Genomic DNA, 20705 nt, shown 5'->3' with positions numbered 1-20705 from the left:
ATAATTTGAATAATAATTCACTCAGTATTTCTATGATCCAAGTAATCCAGTGTTTCATTTATGGAATGATGATGAAGAGGAAGAAATAGAATTATCAACCAACCACATACTCTGAAAGGGATTGGGTAATTATAAATCTTTCTGACTTTAAAATATTGTTGTTGAGAAGATATGTTAAAAAGATAAGGTGTCTACAAGGAATGAGCTTCATAGGAGATGTTTAAACAAACCTTAACAGATGTGAATCCTTGGAAGTTTAGTAAGGTATTTAAAACCAGTGAAGCAAGGGAAAAGGGTTATAACATTACACCTTGCAGAAAATCCAAAGAGATAAATATTTATCACACATGTGAAGTTGGAATCAGATTGCCCTAACACTTACAAGACAGAAACCTAGTCTTAATCATGTAAAATAACAATATGATAAATACTAAGTGCTTGTTATTTGTCAATGATTATTTTAAGTGTTTTACATGCATTAATTTATACAATCTTCATAAAACCTATGACATCATTAGTATGATCATTCTTGATTTACAGATGCTGGAATTTAAATATACAGATATTATGAAATTTTTCCAAGTTCATATACCTAATAAATGGTGCAAAAAGGATTTTAACATAGGTACTCAATAAATGGAAGCTATTTTTTACTTAAAATATTTTAAAGTGATGAACTAAAAATCTCTATAAAATACTGGCTGAAACAACTTTTCAAACTGAAAAAACTCTGCAAACATCATATTTTTATTGCTGGTTCCCCATTTCCAGAGATTAATGTATTACATATTTCTTATATAAAGACTATTCAAAAGAAGAGTAGATTATACAGAAATGGAAATCAGCCTAAAATATTCGTTAGCCAGGAGGCATTGTTCTACTAAAAATTACTGGATATAGTAAATTAACCTAGGGCAATACTGTATTGCTGTATCTAAATGATAAAAAATGTAATTTCATGAGTCATTTATCAAATGCAACTGAATAAATTACTAAGAGTTCAAACAAACATGTTAGGAAAAAATTAACAAGTGTTTAAAAAAGAAAACATTCAACATTATGTCCACATATTTATAGGGTGTGTGTGTGTGTGTGTGTGTGTGTGTAAATTCACAGTAATCTGTATACATGTTACGGATTGTCTATAAATTTTAATTAATTTATTTATTATAATTGGAGGCTAATTACAATATTGTGGTGGTTTTTGCCATATGTTGACACAAATCAGCCATGGGTGTATTTAAATTTATTATAATATACAGCTTGCTTCTGAAGTGCTATCTTGTTATTTTCAACCAAATAAACTAGGCAGATCAATAAAAAGCAAGTCAATGACACAGCTTAATCAGATAAAAGTATATAGAAAATATTCATGGACTGTAGCCCGCCAGGCTCCTCTTTCCATGGAATTTTCCAGGCAAGAATATTGGAATGGTTAGCCATTTCCTGCTTCACGGGATCTTCCTGAACCAGGGATCGAATATGCATCTCCTTCATGGCAGGCAGATTCTTTACCACTGAGCCACCAGGGAAACCCCTCCTAGAGATGTAAGGATAAAATTTGAAATCTTTATCTGTAATCAATCAGTTCGGTCGCTCAGTTGTGTCCACCTCTTTGCAACCCCATGGACTGCAGCACACCAGGCTTTCCTGTCCAACATCAACTCCAAGAGCTTGCTCAAACTCATGTTTTGGTGATGTCATGCAACCATCTCATCCTCTGTTATTCCCTTCTCTTCCTGCTTTCAATCTCTCCCAGCATCAGGGTCTTTTCTAAGGAGTCACTTCTTCACATCAGGTGGCCAAAATATTGGAGTTTCAGCTTCAGCATCATCCTTCCAATGAATATTTAGGGCTGATTTCCTTTAGGATGGATTGGTTGGATCTCCTTGCAGTCCAAGGGACTCTCAACAGTCTTTTCCGACACCACAGTTCAACAGCATCAATTCTTTGGTGCTCAACTTTCTTTATAGTCCAACTCTCACATCCATACATGACTACTGGAAAAACCAAAGCTTTGACCAGACAGACCTTTGTTGGCAAAGTAATGTCTCTGCTTTTTCATATGTTATCTAGGTTGGTCATAACTTTTCTTCCAAGGAGCAAGCGTCTTAATTTCATGGCTGCAGTCATCATTTGCAGTGATTTTGGAGCCCACCAAAAATTCTCCAGGCAAGAATACTAGAATGAGTTGCCATTTCCTTCTTCACAGGGTCTTCCTGACCCAGTGATTTAATCTGGGTTTCCTGCATTGCAGGCAGATTCTTTACCATCTGAGCCACCAGGGTCAGTATTAAACAACGCCTCCACAAATAAGGCAACTAGATTTGCTTAAGGACTTCTCCCATAGGTCAGGTGGTAAAGAATCCACCTACAATGCAGGAGACTCTGTTTCAATTCCTGGGTCAGGAAGATACCCTGGAGAAGGGATGGCTACCCATAACTCCAGTATTCTTGGGCTTCCCCCTCCAGTATTCTTGGGCTTCCCTGGTGGCTCAGATGGTATGCAATGTGGGAGACCTGGGTTTGATCCCTGGGTTGGGAAGATCCCCTGGAGGAAGATATGACAACCCAATCCAGTATTATTGCTTGGAGAATTCCCCATGGACAGAGTAGCCTGGAAGGCTACAGTCCATGGGGGTTACAAAGAGTCAGACAGGACTGAGCAACTAAGCACAGAATACTTGCTTAAAAGTGTTTATAAAAGATAAAGCAATAAAATATTTCTCAAATAAGAAATAACTTAACTCAATAAATATTTCTTGAATAGGCAGACCACATAGATTGTAAACACACCATAATTCCAAATCCAACATCCCTCATTTTACTAGTTTAAAAAAATTCTGTGAATAAATCCAACCATTCTTTTCAGAAGAAAATAAGTAAGACTTTTAAAAATTGTTTTTAACGAATGCTTTTGTGAAGCAAATAACCACTTTCTGTTTCCTTCCCATGCCTTCTATTCTCTATTCTTACATTTATGATTACCCATTCTTTCCGTGCAATTCCAGGAGATAAGCAAACCTACAGGCAAAATAATTACTGTTTGTCTTATATAATTAGGTCAAGGATGGAAAGGTCATAAAGTTTGGAAGGTGGCAAAGAAAATTTATATTAACACGAGTGTTGCTTCTCTCTAGTGCTTGAGGACATGGAAAGGGAATTTATGATATTTGGGTTGTGAATTCACTCTTCTGAATAGGTCAGCAGGTATCTTTGAAAGAGTTATAAAAGCTGGGATTTGGATGTCTCCCAAATGTCACAACATTTTAATCTGTTTCAAGCTCTATATACTATAATACGTTTACTTGAATTCTACATGATAAAATTCTGTTATATTGTTATCAATCATTTTAAATTCCAGTAAGTGGTACTCAGTCTCAGATAGTCACATGAAATTTAGGTTAATTCCTGCCTGTCTAAAAATCTGTTATTCACAAATGCCAAAAGAATGCATTTAAGCAATTCATCATCAAAATAAGTGAGAAGAGAATACCTGACTAATTTAAAGCCAGAAAATGACATTGCTCAAGTATAAATAATAATAGTGGCTACATTAGCGATATGAAGGTACAGATGAATGGCTTCTATTTTTACCTGTTTTCTAATTTTTAAACTTTACTTAATGAAAACTATATAATTCTTATTCTTCAATTAAATTATTTCATTTCATTCTTTAATAAAATTTTTAAAGGTATATTTTAAACAATGAAACAAAGAAATAAAAGGAATTCAAATTGACAAGTAACTTTTTGCAGATTGCATAATACTATACATAGAAAACACTCATGATTCCATAAAAAAAACTATTGGAACTAATCAATGAGTTCAGCAAACAAGATAAAAAATTAGCATAATGAAATCTGTTGCCTTTCTATATACTAATAACAAACTATCAGGAACCAAAATTAAAACACAATGCCATTTGCAGTTATATTAAAAAGAATAAAATAACTAGGAGTAAATCTAACTAAAGAAGTGAAAGACCTATACTTTGAAAACTATACAATGTTGATGAAATAAATTTAAAATGATACAAATAATTGGAAAGCTATATCATGCTCAGCTCATAAGCTAGAAGAATTAATGTTATTAAAATATCCATATTAACTAAGTCAATTTATGGATTTAATGCAATCTTTATCAAAATCTCATTGATAATTTTAAAGAACTAAAAGAAACAATTCTAAAATTTATATGAAAACAAAAATGACCTAAATTAGTCAAAGCAAATTTAAGAAAGAAGAACAAAGCTGGATGTATCACACTTCCTGATTTCAAATAGCCCTCCTCCCAAAAAAAATAGACAAATAGATCAACAGAACAGAGAGCCCAGATATAAACCCATATAATTTATAATATGAAATAACCTATGATAAAAGAGATAAGAATATACAATGGGGGAAAGACAACCTTTTCAATAAATTATATGGGGAAACTGGACAGCTACATGGAAAAGAATAAATCTGGACCATTCACTCCCATCATATATAAAAATAAACTCAAGATAGATTGAAGACTTAAATGTAAGACTTGAAACCATAAAACTTATAGAAGAAAATATAGGCAATATGTTCTTTCACATCAGTCTTAGCTGTATTTTTTGGATATATCTCCTCAAGTAAGGGAAACAAAAGCAAAAATAAATGTTAACACAACAAATTAAAATGATTTTGCATGGCAAAACAAAAAAGACAGCAAACTGAGTAGGAGAATATATTCATAAACAATATATTTAATAAGGCAAATATTCAAAGGTTAATATTCAAAATATCAAATATTTCATACAATTCAGTATCCAAAAAAAATCTGATTTTAAAATGGGTAGAAGACCTGAAAAGATATTTTTCCAAAGAAGACACACAGATGGCCAACACATATGGGAAAAAATACTCAACATCATTAATTATCAGGAAAATGCAAATCAAAACCACCATGAAATTTAACCTTATATCTTTCAGAATGGCTATCATCAAATACAGGACAAATAACAAGTGCTGGTGGGGATGCAGAGAAAAGGGAATCTTGATACACTATTGGTCAGAATATAAATTGGTACAGTCACTACAGAAAACAGTATGGATATTCTTCAAAACATTAAAAATAGAACTACCATATGGTCCTACAATTCAGCCATGGGCTATGTTTCTAAAGAAAACAAAAGCACTAATTCAAAAAGATTTCTACACCCCTCTATTCACTGTAGCATTATTTATAAAAGGCAAGATATGGAAGCAACCTAGGTGTCCCCTGATAGATGAATGGGAGTAGAAGTGGTATGTATAGATATAAACACACACACAATGGAATATTATTCATCCTAAAAAATGAAATCTTGTCATTTGTGACAATACTGATGGATCTAGAGGGTATTGTGCTGAATGAAATATGTCAGACAAAGACAAATACCCATTACTTCACTTATATGTGCAATCTTAAAAGCAAAACAAACAAAATGAAAACACATTCACAGAGAGGAAGTCCACACGGGGCTAGGGAATCAGGCAAAATAGATAAAGGGGATTTAGAGACAATCTCCCAACTATAAAATAAATAAGTCATAGGGATGTAATATACACCATAAGAAATATGGTCACTGTAATAATTTTGTATGAGGCCAAATGGGTACTAGGCTCATTGTGGTCATAATTTTTAATGTAATTAAAGGTCACATCATTATGTTGTACACTTGAATCTAACATAACATGGATACAAATATATTCAATAAAAAATAAAATGATTGATTTTAGTCAGTTAATTTTTGTGTACATAGAGCAATGAAGATAAATGAGGAAACAACCTATACTGCATTGCCTGATAGGTAGAATAAAGTTAATTATCATCTCCCACTAAAAATAAGTAGCATCTGGAAACTCTGTATGATCCCTCATTAAATAATATGTGTGATAATCATAATACAAGAGTTTATTTTTTCAAACCCCTCTCAGTATTATATAGGTTTAATTTAACAAAACTCAGTGGATTTCTTGAATGTCTAATTTGTCAAAAATTTATTAGAAAATAAATGGAGTATGATAATAGTTTTTAAAGTGACTTGACAGGTACCAAAGAGAAAAAAAATAATATTATTTAATTAATGAATTAAACCTTTAAAACTCTGGAATCACTAATTGTAGAACTCCAGGGACTTTAGATATCATTTGAAGCCAACATTCATATTTTCCCATTAAGCTATCTACAGACCAGAGAGGTAAATTTACTTTCACAATAAATGTCACACAGTGACATTCTGCACTTCCTAAATCCTAAGAGGTAATGATAATCTATAAGAAACCTAGGGAAAAGAACCCCTTCAGATATATGACATTTGTTAAGATTTAATGTATCAAGTACTTTTAATATTATGGCTCATTTAATCTTCAGAGAATCTATACAAGCTATGACTTATTATCTCCACTTAATAGATGAGAAAATTGGTTCAAACTGTGAATAACTTACTCTGCCATACAGTGAGGGGTACAGTCAAATTTGATGTATGACTGCAAATTTCAAACTCTTTCCACTAAGCCATACAAATAAAAGGGACTACTAGCAGAGTAGCCTCAGAAGCCAGATGGGAATAGTTTATCTGCGATTAATACTAATGGTACTACTACCACTAATAATAATTTTTTATATCTCAGTTCAGTTCAGTTCAGTCACTCAGTCATGTCCAAATCTTTGTAGAGTCAGACTGCAGCATGCCAGGCCTCCCGGTCCATCACCAACTCCTGGAGTTTACCCAAACCCATGTCCACTGAGTCGGTGATGCCATCCATCTCATGCTCTGTCGTTCCTTCTCCTACCACCTTCAATCTTTCCCAGCATCAGGGTCTTTTCCAATGAGTCAGCTCTTTGCATCAGGTGGCCAAAGTGTTGGAGTTTCAGCTTCAACATCAGTCCTTCCAATGAACACCCAAGACTGATCTTTACGATGGACTGGTTGGATCTCCTTGCAGTCCAAGGGACTCTCAAGAGTCTTCTCCAACACCACAGTTCAAAAGCATCAATTCTTTACCACTCAGCTTTCTTTTTTTTTTTTTTTAATTTATTTTACTTTATTTTTTAACTTTACAATATTGTATTGGTTTTGACATATATCAACATGAATCCTCCAAAGGTATACACGTGTTCCCCATCCTGAACCCTCCTCCCTCCTCCCTCCCCATACCATCCCTCTATACAAGCAATAAGTGCTGGAGAGGGTGTGGAGAAAAGGGAACCCTCTTACACTGTTGGTGGGAATGCAAACTAGTACAGCCACTATGGAGAACAGTGTGGAGATTCCTTAAAAAACTGGATATAGAACTGCTTTATGACCCAACAATCCCACTGCTGGGCATACACACTGAGGAAACCAGAATTGAAAGAGACACATGTACCCCAATGTTCATTGCAGCACTGTTTATAATAGCCAGGACATGGAAGCAACCTAGATGTCCATCAGCAGATGAATGGATAAGAAAGCTGTGGTACATATACACAATGGAGTATTACTCAGCCATTAAAAAGAATACATTTGAATCAGTTCTAATGAGGTGGATGAAACTGGAGCCTATTACACAGAGTGAATAAGCCAGAAAGAAAAACACCAATACAGCACTCAGCTTTCTTTTTAGTCCAACTCTCACATCCATAGATGACTACTAGAAAAACCATAGCCTTGACTAGATGGATCTTTGTTGGCAAAGTAATGTCTCTCATTTGTAATATGTTGTCTAGGTTGGTCATAACTTTCCTTCCAAGGAGCAAGTGTCTTTTAATTTCATGGCTGCAGTCACCATCTGCAGTGATTTTGGAGCCCCCAAAAATAAAGTCTGACACTCTTTCCACTGTTTTCCCATCTATTTCCCATGAAGTGATGGGACCAGATGCCATGATCATAGTTTTCTGAATATTGAGTATTAAGCCAACTTTTTCACTCTCCTCTTTCACTTTCATCAAGAAGCTCTTTAGTTCTTCTTCATTTTCTGCCATAAGGGGGGTGTCTTCTGCATATCTGAGGTTATTGATATTTCTCCCGGAAATGTTAATTCCAGCTTGTGCTTCTTCCAGCCCAGTGTTTCTCATGATGTACTCTGCATAGAAGTTAAATAAGCAGGGTGACAATATACAGCCTTGACGTACTCCTTTTCCTATTTGGAACCAGTCTGTTGTTCCATGTCCAGTTCTAACTGTTGCTTTCTGACCTGCATACAGATTTCTCAAGAGGCAGGTCAGGTGGTCTGGTATCCCATCTCTTTCAGAATTTTCCACAGTTTATTGTGATACACAATAAAGCTTTGGCATAATCAATAAAGCAGAAATAGATGTTTTTCTGGAACTCACTTGCTTTTTCCATGATCCAGCGGATGTTGGCAATTTGATCTCTGGTTCCTCTGCCTTTTCTAAAACCAGCTTGAACATCTGGAAGTTCATGGTTCACATATTGCTGAAGCCTGGCTTGGAGAATTTTAAGCATCACTTTACTAGCGTGTGCGATGAGTGCAATTGTGCGGTAGTTTAGGCATTCTTTGGCATTGCCTTTCTTTGGGATTGGAATGATATCTGACCTTTTCCATCTTGTGGCCAGTGCTGAGTTCTCCAAATTTCCTGACATATTGAGTACAGCACTTTAACAGCATCATCTTTTAGGATTTGAAATAGCTCAACTGGAATTCCGTCACCTCCACTAGCTTTGTTCATAGTGAAGCTTCCTAAGGCCCACTTGACTTTGCATTCCAGGATGTCTGGCTCTAGGTGAGTAATCACACCATCATGATTATCTTGGTCATGGAGACCTTTTTTGTACAGTTCTTCTGTGTATTCTTGCCACCTCTTCTTAATATCTTCTGCTTATATCTAAGTGTAACTCTAAAATTTAAAGTAAACTCACACATATGCTATTTTATTTGATTGTCAGTACAACCTCTGAACTGTGAAATAAATATAAATGGTAGGAAAATTGTACCCACTATTCCCAGCTTACCTAAAACAGCTCATATATATGAGACAGTTATATATATCAAGTATTTTATGTATATGAGTAATATATATGAGTAATGAGTAACTCACTCATTGCCTTTCTAAATCAATGCCTATATTAGTATTACCTCCTCTTTCTAAAGTTGAAGTCCCATTTATGAACATCTACTTGATAGTGGCGATCCATATCACTCAGATAATGATAGAAAATTTAGTGTCCTAAGAGTAAATCGTAGATGAAAGACTCTGCAATAGGAAAATCAATGTGATACAAGAACAAGATACTTCTAATCTGAAGGTATGTGTCCTTGTGCTAATTGCCTGTCCCTTTATTAAGAAGATTGCAGCTAATTATTAGAGGTGTTATGAACCATTCTAAAATATTTATTCCCACCAACAAATACTTTTGAATGTTCAGTAAAAGAGAAGCCTTGATTTGGCAGAAATTGAAATGGCTTTTGTGGGCTCCACAACCTCTCAGGAATCTAGGCACTGATAATTTGCTTTGGTGGAAAAGGAATCTGTGAGAAGTAGATTTCTGCATGAGTTCTATAACTAAGAAAGATAAATACTTCCCACCCTTTTCCTCAGTCCAGGCCCATGACTGGGATTGAAGCCGTAAGAAAAAAAGGCATTTCTAAACTGGTTCTGAGGCAGAGAGATTGTAGGAAATACATCATAGTCTTGGATCTCAAAGGTGTACAGCTTGGGAGTTCCAGGAGACAGTGTCTGGATAACATGGCAACTGACCAGCAGAGCAACAGCAAGGCTTTGGTAGGTGTGGTGGAGCTGAGTGTCCCTGACAGAGACTCAGTGAACAGCCCTGGCCACTGGCAAGACTGAGGTTTATACCAAGCACATGCAAACAAATATCTCCAGAAATACATGGGTGAATTTTTCAAAAAGCTGAGGTCTATGGGCAAAAAAGGAGAAGAAATGTTTTCAGTAAAATCTGGGTAGATATGCTAAAAACTACCACACAATTGCACTCATCTCACATGCTAGTAAAGTAATGCTCAAAATTCTCCAAGCCAGGCTTCAGCAATATGTGAACCGTGAACTTCCAGATGTTCAAGCTGGTTTTAGAAAAGGCAGAGGAACCAGAGATCAAATTGCCAACATCCTCTGGATCATGGAAAAAGCAGGAGAGTTCCAGAAAAACATCTATTTCTGCTTTATTGACTATGCCAAAGCCTTTGACTGTGTGGATCACAATAAACTGTGGAAAATTCTGAAAGAGATGGGAATACCAGACCACCTGACCTGCCTCTTGAGAAACCTGTATGCAGGTCAGGCAGCAACAGTTAGAACTGGACATGGAACAACAGACTGGTTCCAAATAGGAAAAGGAGTTCGTCAAGGCTGTATATTGTCACCCTGTTTATTTAACTTATATGCAGAGAACATCATGAGAAACGCTGGACTGGAAGAAACACAAACTGGAGTCAAGATTGCCGGGAGAAATATCAATAACCTCAGATATGCAGATGACACCACTCTTATGGCAGAAAGTGAAGAGGAACTCAAAAGCCTCTGAATGAAAGTGAAAGTGGAGAGTGAAAAAGTTGGCTTAAAGCTCAATATTCAGAAAATGAAGATCATAGCATCTGGTCCCATCACTTCATGGGAAATAGATGGGGAAACAGTGGAAACAGTGTCAGACTTTATTTTTCTGGGCTCCAAAATCACTGCAGATGGTGACTGCAGCCATGAAATTAAAAGACGCTTACTCCTTGGAAGAAAAGTTATGACCAACCTAGATAGCATATTGAAAAGCAGAGACATTACTCTGCCAACAAAGGTCCGTCTAGTCAAGGCTATGATTTTTCCTGTGGTCATGTATGCATGTGAGAGTTGGACTGTGAAGAAAGCTAAGCACCGAAGAATTGATGCTTTTGAACTGTGGTGTTGGAGAAGACTCTTGAGAGTCCCTTGGACTGCAAGGAGATCCAACCAGTCCTTTCTGAAGGAGATCAGCCCTGGGATTTCTTTGGAAGGAATGATGCTAAAGCTGAAACTCCAGTACTTTGGCCACCTCGTGAGAAGAGTTGACTCATTGGAAAAGACTCTGTTGCTGGGAGGGATTGAGGGCAGGAGGAGAAAGGGACGACAGAGGATGAGATGGCTGGATGGCATCACTGACTCGATGGATGTGAGTCTGAGAGAACTCCGGGAGTTGGTGATGGACAGGGAGGCCTGGCGTGCTGCGATTCATGGGGTCACAAAGAGTCGGACACGACTGAGCGACTGAACTGAACTGATATAAAACAAGTTTATTTGCTAGGCTGGTGAGGGAGTCAAATCCAAACATGTAATGCTATAAAATGTAGGCTTTACAACCATAGGTTATTAAAACTGAAATGATGCTTACATATTATAGAGTCCAACCCCATTTGGTCTCTCATGAGGAAACTGAGGTCTCATGTTACTTCCTTCTCAAGGAAACAAGCCTCGAGAGTGATTAAGGCAGAGCTTATGACCATTGCTTTCCACCGGATCATGGTGCAGATTTTTCTCACAGCTGGTCCATTTCATTTACTTAAAAGAGCTTTGCATTTAGCACTCTTGGGCTTCTTTAAATTTTTGAGAAGTGAGAATTCTTTTTAATAGAACATGGGCTTTGCAGTTTTAGAAATACTAGTTTTTGTAAATATCAAATTCTTCCCTGAACCAGCTCTTTGAAAAGGCTTTGATGTAAAAAGAAAATTATTTCTAAAATAACTTTTTTGTAACACCAGCAAGGGCACCTCAGGACAATTTATCTTTTCTGTGCTATTCATCTAATATCCTTACATTTAAAATGCTAGTACAAGACAAAAATATTGAAATCAAATGCAACATTGACTTAGAAATTTGTCCAGTTAAGTCTTGCTGTTGCCTCTGGTCTTTTTTATACTTTCAGAATGAAATGATTTAAATTTGGAAAAGAAGGATGCCACATGTTGCCTGGAAAGTCAATGATAGTTTTAAATTTAATATCATATGTAATGTGTAGTTAAATATTGAATTGGAAGGATGTGGCTAGTGTCTACCATATATACATACATATTTATAGTCTAAGCCTATGTATACAGGCTCAGACTGCCTCTACATTAAATAATTAGCAGAGACCATCTTCTTTATCAGTATTAGAATAAGAGTAAGAATTTTGAGTTCTAATTTCAGCTCACTTTCTAATTGCTTTGTGGTCTTGTGTGATTTAATTTCTATCTTCAGTTCTTGGTTTCTAGAAGAGTATGCATGTATGTTTCCTTCCTAACCTAATAAAACAGTGTCATATATATTGGTATTGATTTAGAAGGGCAATGAATGAGTTATTGATATACAATATAATATTGATTTATGTTGTCTCATACAGATCATTAGCTGTTTTAGTAAATCAGGAAATAGTGAGTATACTTTTCCTACCATTTGCATTTATTTTATAGTTTAGGGATTGTACTGACAATCAAGTAAATAGCATATGTTGGTGATTACTTTAAATTCTAGAGTCCCATTGAGATATGTGTGTGTGTGTGCCAAGTCACTTCAGTCATTTTCAACTCTTTGCAAACCTATGGACTGAAACTGGCCAGGCTCCTCTGTCCATGGGATTCTCCAGGCAAGAATACTGAAGTGGGTTGCCACACCTTCCTCCAGGGGATCTTCCCGACCCAGGGACTAAACCCATGTCTGTTACATCTCCTGCATCAGCAGGAGGGTTCTTTACCAGTAGCACCACCTGGGAAGCCCCCATTGAGATATAAGGAATTATTATTGTTTACTTAGAAAATCTTTCCATCTAGCTGTTGAGACTACACCACTAGCAATCTCTTCCATCAGTAGGCTGAGGTCTTGCAGTTGGTTAGCAGTGCACTGAGGGTGAATCAGAAGGAGAGAGTCCTATTTCATACTCAAATATCCTAAGGGTTGCTGATAACTTAGCCATAGTTTATCTTGACTGACAGACAATATCCTATTATCCTCATCAGATCAACTCTATGGTCACTTCTTTCTCCTTGAACGTAAATCCTAAAATACTGTGTTGGGTTTGAATTCTCGAAGTCCTATCTAGAGTAAATAACTAATACTTTTATTTCCATGCCTACTTAAGAACCAAAAACAAAGGCAAAGTCGGGCTCCTCTAGAAGGAAGGCATCACAATCTATTAGCTGGGAGAATAGCAACCCTTCATCACAAATGGAGGTATGAGGAGGGAAAGTAAGATGGCATGCGATCTTTTTATTCTAATTACTGACTCAAAAGAGAAAAGTCTCATCCTAACCCACAACACACAAACGCATGATGGCAAGTCCAAACAACCATCACCCATGGCACCTAGAAAGTGACCAGAAAAGAATTATCTCCAAGAATTCTGAACTGGCTGTGCTCTGTCTCTCTTTCACCCTGGAATTGCTCTTCCCTTAATTGGTCATTGTGAGTGTGTGTGCTTAGTCGCTCAGTAGTGTCTGACTCTTGTGCAGCCCCATGCACGGCAGGCTGCCAGGCTCCTCTGTCCATGGAATTCTCTAGGCAAGAATACTGGAGTGGGTAGCCATTCCCTTCTCTAGGGGATCTTCCCAACTCAGGGATTGAAGCCAGGTCTCCTGCATTACAAGCAGATTCTTTACTGTCTGAGCCACCAGGAAAGATAAATTTGTCATTGATTGATACATAAGGTACCAATCCAATCAAGAATCAAGTCATCACTGTCATTCTACAGATGCTGTGCCTTACCCGTTTATCTATAGGTATATCTCACCCATGTTCTCAGTTATCACAGTCTTCCCTGTATTGACTGATGATTTTATTATGTATTACAAGCAGTTTTCTGTCTGGCAATATATCATAATCCTTTCCATGCTTAACATTTTTAGCCAACACCCTATTCTATCATCATTTGGGAATTTTAGAATACAGCATATACATATCACTTCCCATTCTCTATGGTATGTTAAACTCTAGTTTTGTACTAGCATCAGCTTGTTATGTTTGGCACATTCTGATGAGCCAGCCTGATTATTCTGAATTAATGATGTTTCTTCACTATTCTTAATGAAATCTGGTTGATCACAATCTTCAAAAAGGCAAATGAGAGATATGAGAAATCACCACCATGTAGGAAGTTGGAAAACTTAAATTCTCTATTTAAGAGGGGAAGGTGAAAGTGAAAGTGAAGTCTCCCAGTCATGTCTTACTCTTAGCAACCCCATGGACTGCAGCCTACCAGGCTCCTCCGTCCATGGGATTTTCCAGGCAAAAGTACTGGAGTGGGCAAGGGATTAGTTTGAATTCACTCTCTGAACTCATGGCTGACACTTCTGTTGTCCTCTGTATTCTTTAAGGCTCAGTGTCTAATGTGATTCCTTTGTCTCCTTGAACAGCCTCATGGGCATAGGGCACACTCATATCATCTGAGGAAGCCTGCAGAGCACCTAGCAGACCAGGATGCATAGCCATTGTTGATAATTTCAACTTTAATCTTTTGTACTTACAGTGAGTTTACAGAAAAACAATTCATGTTGGATTAATAACAACCTTGTATATAAAATTGTCTAATAAGCTCTTCATTAAATAAAATAAAATGACTCAGTTTATCCAGCATATTTCCATTAGAAATGAACAGTTTATAAATTATCTGTAAAGTTTGGTGAGCAATTCCTCAGCATCAAGAATTAATCTGCATTCAACAAGTGAGCAATTTAACCTCCTTCCCATCCATACAATCAGCAGCAACATCATATCCAAGGGGAGGAAAGCATAAAACATGTTTGGATATCATAATGAATTCGATTACAATAACACCAAATTAAGCCTATTTTCATTTTGATATTATAAAAAAGCAGCAGGAGGTTTGACTAGATAACTTGCTTTTACTTTATTAAATTCCTTATGTTACAGTCAGCTGGATTGAGTGCTCCCTGGGAGTAAATTAAGAACATTTGGGCCTTGTCTTTACATTCCAAACAGTGTGGCTTTTACAATTCATTTTACTTGGGATGCCAGAGGGAAATTAAGAAGAGCTCCCTAGTTCCTTGGCTTGTTTATTGCCTTCTTTATGCAGAAGGGTTTACTCCCACCTTCAGGTCATGAAATATCACACTGTGGCATGAGGCAAATAAGACTGACTTGTCCCAAGAGCACCATCTCTGTTGTCCAGGACAAATGTCACACAAATACGGGAATTGTCCACATCCTGTTCACTTAGGAGTGAACCGAAACCCTAAGCCCTCCCTCCTTTTCGGTCAACACATATTTATGGCTCCATCTCAACAATGCTAATTAATTAAATGTTTGCTTAGTGGACTAAAAGAGCACACCTCCCAAAGCTTCAGGCAGACACTAAGAGGATTTTAAGTTTGGCTATAAAGGGAAAAGGGCACTTCTGAAATGTTAGAATCCTAATTTACAATGGCATACTGGTACAAGAAGGAAAAAAAGGCCCCTAAATAAAACTGAGTCAACTTCAGCAGTCCTCAAACAGTTCATACCACTAACTTGGAGCACATGTCCAACTGCAGCCAAGTCTAATGAAAGCTTGAATACTCAGTTCTCTAATGGCCCTGCCACTTTCCCTTTGCAGCTTCCTGTTTCTCCATACGTTATGGTGTTCGAAATCTATTTTTATAGCAAGTTTATTACATTTCATTTCCTAACAGTTGGCACATTTTGTCTTACTGCAGCCATGTTATGAAGTCAGCCACACGTTATCCTATCATCAATTGCTGGGGCTGTGAATCTTCTTGTCTATTGTCAGGGATTTGATTTTCTCTAGTAAAATGTGTTTTCCTCTGCAGGCTTCACCAGAGCATTCACAGCAGCTGAAAAGGGAAGGCTGAGAGGCAGGGCTAGCCACCGGCCCAAACCCAAACGGAATGCTGTTGGGTCCTATGGTGGGGCAAGAAGGGAGGGAGGCCTCCTTCCCCAGACAGGACAGCACGTGTTCGCCATGTGTTTCCTCTCAGTGCATGCCACTGGATTTTTTTTTTTTTTTTTTTGCAGGGCCAGTTCTGGACTGAAGATGAGAAAGTTGTACCTTCCAACTCAAGAACAAAGCAATTTTAGAAACCATTGGTCAAACTGTAGAGAAAAGGTTTCCGGTACCCAGGAAGAGAGTTCATTAACTTTTATTGAAATAAGCACAGGAAAAAGCAACGTCCACTTTTTCATGCCATATTTTACATGTGAGCAGGTGCAAAGGGTTCTGCTATGAAAACATCATCAATATTGACAGACATAAAAAAATGGTTATGCATTTGGATATGTTATAAATCGATTTGGATATATTCTTATTAGAATATTGATAGACACGAGAAATGTTCATATTATACAATAGAGTGTTTGGCATAATTGTAAAGCACTCCTTTTCATATCCCCTCCACTCTCCTGTTCTCACTCTGTCATGCTCATTTTACACTCCGTAAGCCTTGGTTAAATCCAACTGTCTGTCTAATCACACCTGAACCTGAGCATCAGAGAACTGTTAAGAAAAAGCACTCAATCTTGCTGAGTGACTTCACCTAAAATTTTCAATATGTGTGTGTGTGTGAATCTATCTATTTATCTATCTATCTGCAGAATCACCCAATCCCCTGGTTTAAATGTATAAATGTTGGTTTAAATGTAAATATATTCATTGATTATACAACACACAAATTGTATCTTCAGTGCTGATTTCCCTCCTGAACTATATAGATTTATAGAAATAATAAGATTAGTATTAACTGAGCATCTTTTATACATAATGAGAAGTTCACATGTATTATGACCAAAAGAGAATTATGTCCTCTCCACTTTCCCCCAATTATTCTTTCCCCCATCACTATTCTCAAGAAATGGTACATCATTGTTCCTGCACCTCACTCCAAAAAATCTGCAGTCATTTTTTTTACCACTCTTTGTTCCCCATAGCCTATGTCCAATCTGCTAACAATAATTGCATTGTTATGCAAAATTACAGTTAACAGCAACCATTCCTTACTAACAGCGTCAGTTCAACTTATAATTTTTTTTGTCTAGAATAGCTTTCAAATGGTCAAGCACTTCTGTTTTTTCCCCCCAAAGGTCACTTTTGCATGGTATACAAAGTGATATTTTTGTAAAGCATAATTCAGGTTATATCACTCATATGACTAAAACCATCCAATGACTTCACACATACTGTAATGTTATACATTGGTATATTTTTAATATATTCATCATCCTATGAGGCGTTGTTGTTGTTATTGTTCAGTCGCTAAGTCATGTCTGACTCTTTTGCGACACCATGGACCATGCTCCTCTGTCCACAGGATTCCCCAGGCAAGAATGCTGGAGTGGGTTGCCATTTCCTTCTCCAGAGGATCTTCCAGACCCAGGGGTTGAACCCATGTCTCCTGCATTGGCAGTAGTAAACACCACTGAGCCACCAGGGAAGCCCCATATGAGGCATATTTTTCTGCAGTTTTTTTCAAGATGAATTAATTCTTCCACTCAGCAAATATTTATTGAGTGCCGACAAGGATCCAGGCACTACACTCACCTCTGGAAATACAGGAATGGAGAAGGAAGAAATCTTGTAAGAACTTACACTATTTGCTCTGCTGTCTCACTGCACATTTGTCCTGTTGAGAAAAATAATACATGTTCACTACATGAAATTTGGAAGACACAGAAAATCATACAGAAGAAACATAATATACTACATAATTAGATTAATGTTACTTCCAGTGTCCTCTCATGCTTTTCTGTATTTCCTTACTGTATTATTCCTGTGGCCATAGCCTATGTTTCTGCATTCCTTAGTACCCAGGTCAGGATAGTCCATCCCAGCTGGGTTTTGGAAATTACTTCAGTCCTGAGCTATCTTCCCAATGACTGAGATCATGCCTTATCAAAGTCTTGTACTGTAGGGGGGCAAGCTTGTCCTTCTGTCTACCTTTCTAGAGAATCCTTCCTTGATGTATGCATCACATTTAGTATCTATCTCTAGGTTACAAAGGATCTATCTCTAACCCTCAATTAAAAAAGCAGGAGAAGCTCCAAACTTTAGGTGTGTATCTTATGGTTTTGTTGATTTAACCTCCAAAGCAAGCAAAGGAAAGGGGCTGCTGGTGGTTGTTCTTTTATAAAAACAGCCAGATCAGACATCCTGGGGGACTTCTTGGCTGATTCTAAAACTGCCATCAAGCTCATATGCCATTCATAAATATTAAGAAATAGAAAACTCAAGCATAAGCACGAGAACTTCAAATAAAATCAAAAGCCCTGTGAGAATGTAGTTTTACTGCGGAACTACTGCACAGCCTGAAGTCATAAAGAGAAGCACCAGGGAACTGATTAACTAGGACTGCAGTGACAGTAAGCCAGAAAATACGTTTTCCCTTCAAAGGCAGAGAATCTGATAGCCCTGCATGATACAGTGCAATGCCACATGCCTCATGGACACCAATTTAAATCCAAGCAGGGTCAGTTGTCAGAGTACAAGTCATTTGTGTCCAATAGCATTTTATTAGCACATGCACTATGTTTCAAAGTTCTGAACCCCATTCTTCGCGGGTATGAGTACATCAATAAGAACATGGAAGGGGGATTAACATATACACACTACTATATATAAAACAGATAACCAACAAGTACCTAATTTACAGCACAAGGAACTCTATTAAATATTCTATAATAACCTATATGGGAAAAGGATCTGGAAAAGAATGGATATATGTGTGTAAATATATGTGTGTGTGTGTGTATATATATATATATATAAAGTGAATCACTTTGTTGTACACCTGAAACTAACCCAACACTGTAAATCAACTCTACTCAAATATAAAATAAAAATTAAAAATAAATTAATTAAAATAATATTACTCAATTTGTTCTCACTTGGACTCCAAAACAAACCATGTCCACATAATACAAGAAACTAGCAAATAATGAGTAGCAGAGAAACTCAATTTTATAATAATTATAATAATAGCCACAGCAAGGTGTTTTTACACCTTGTATTTATGTACTACTTTACAACTTTTACATTTATGGTTTTGTTATTTCTTTTAGCAACTCAATGAAATTAACTAATTTACAAATTTTTATTGGTTTTATTTTACAAAGGTGAAAAACTGAAGTTCAGATTGCTAAGTAACTTGCACCTTGATTTGTAACCTAACTCAAATCCTAACCATGAAGAGAAGGGAACTAGGACTCTAATGTGGGCCTTCTGATTTCAAGTCTACAATTCTTTCTTAAACAGCATGTTGTCTCTTTTTAAGGGTTTTGTAACAACTCAGTCTTTAGAAAAAAGTAATTTCATCAATTGGACAATTTAGAGAATAAACCATTGTCCAGGTATTTTTTCCCTAGTGCAGAAATACTATATTCTTTCACAGTAGAGCAATTATGCAGTACTTTTAGAATAATCAGTTGAACATACTATAATTATTCACAGTAGAAAATGTATATCTGTTCTTTCCTCAAGTTGATAATAATAAAGCCAAAAATTAAATAACAGCATTATGTTTATTGATTACTTTACATGTGACAGTTTTTACTTTTAAATCTTGTAAGAACTTAGCAAAATGAGCATTATACCCTGTTTTTCAGATGGAAACTCAAGAATATAAAGGTTAAGTACGTTGAACAAGCACAGAGAAAATGTAGCAGGGCTGGGGCAAAATTTCTATTGATCTGATTTCAAAGCTTGTGGTCAATCATTACAATTTTACCAAGAGGATAAGAAGCACACAGCAGAATCACTAAGGAACCTTCTCTGAGGATGGTACAAGGAATACCAGACTTTGAAAACCTGTGTCATTTTTTTTTTTAAGGACTCACTGGATCAAGAGAAAATATGTAAAATTATTTTCTCAAGTACTCTGCTATTTTTCTAGGGAAAATATCCAATATATATATTTTACAACTAATGTACTGACATACCAAAGTCAAGTATAATATCAACTTAACAGCAAATATTCATTAATACTGAATGCAAAATACTGTAAACTCCATGGTCTTAGCAATATGAGGAGTTCAAGATAAAAAAAAAAAAAAGACTAAACAGACATACCTAAAGCCTTGGAGAGCCAGTGGAGGAATCGTTGCAAGCTACAATAAAACAGAAATGAAATATTGTACGAGTTGCGAAAGCCATAGTTCTCAAGTTTTAGTGGGGATTGGAAACACCTGGAGGACTTAACAGACTGTTGGATCCCACCCCCTGAGTTTCTGCCTCAGACAGTCTGGGAAGAATCTGAGAATTTGCATTTCTAACAAGTTTCCAGGTGATACTCGTGTTGCTTGATCCTTGGTCTCCTCCCTCCATGGGATTCTCCAGGCCAGAGTACTGGAGTGGGTGGCTATTTCCTTCTCCAGGGGATCTTCCTGACCTAGGGATTGAACCTGAGTCTCCCACATTCCAGGCAGACGCTTTAACCCAATTCTAAGAGAGTGTAGAGGGAGATGTGATAAGCCTTCCAAAGCAGAAGTAATACTTCACGGAGGACTCAACTTTTGAACTGCATTTTGACAAAGAAGCAGAATTTCAGATATTGAGAGATAATTGCTTCAGTCTCAAGAAGAGGCATAATCCTTCAGGCTCTTCTTTCTCATTTTAGTGATTTGGTTATTCTACTCTTGCAAAATGAATATGAAACCATGTCTCCTTATTCAACAACTCAGTATACTTTGTTTTCTAGGCTTAAACCAATGTACTGATATCCAGAAAAGAATGAAAGAACAGTTTCAGCACATTTTAAGCCTTTAATTAAATTCTTTCTTTTTTCCAT

At 36.7% G+C, this 20705-nt stretch overlaps 1 long non-coding RNA gene across 6 annotated transcripts in view; it reads right to left on the bottom strand.

Annotated features, from left to right (window-relative positions):
* LOC133246262 (uncharacterized) overlaps positions 1–20705 on the bottom strand; it is a 508266-nt gene that overhangs the window by 244944 nt on the left and 242617 nt on the right. For all 6 annotated transcript variants that reach the window (XR_009735984.1, XR_009735987.1, XR_009735983.1 and 3 more), the window contains exons 4-5: positions 19988–20025; positions 17465–17546 (exon numbers count right to left, since the gene is read on the bottom strand). This is a non-coding gene — a long non-coding RNA (uncharacterized LOC133246262). The remainder of the gene's footprint in view (positions 1–17464; positions 17547–19987; positions 20026–20705) is intronic.

The sequence above is a fragment of the Bos javanicus genome, chromosome 4, assembly GCF_032452875.1.
Source record: "Bos javanicus breed banteng chromosome 4, ARS-OSU_banteng_1.0, whole genome shotgun sequence".
Classification (NCBI taxonomy): domain Eukaryota; kingdom Metazoa; phylum Chordata; class Mammalia; order Artiodactyla; family Bovidae; genus Bos; species Bos javanicus.
The sequence above is the reverse complement of the archived record's forward strand: the minus strand, read 5'-3'. Positions and strand labels throughout refer to the sequence as shown.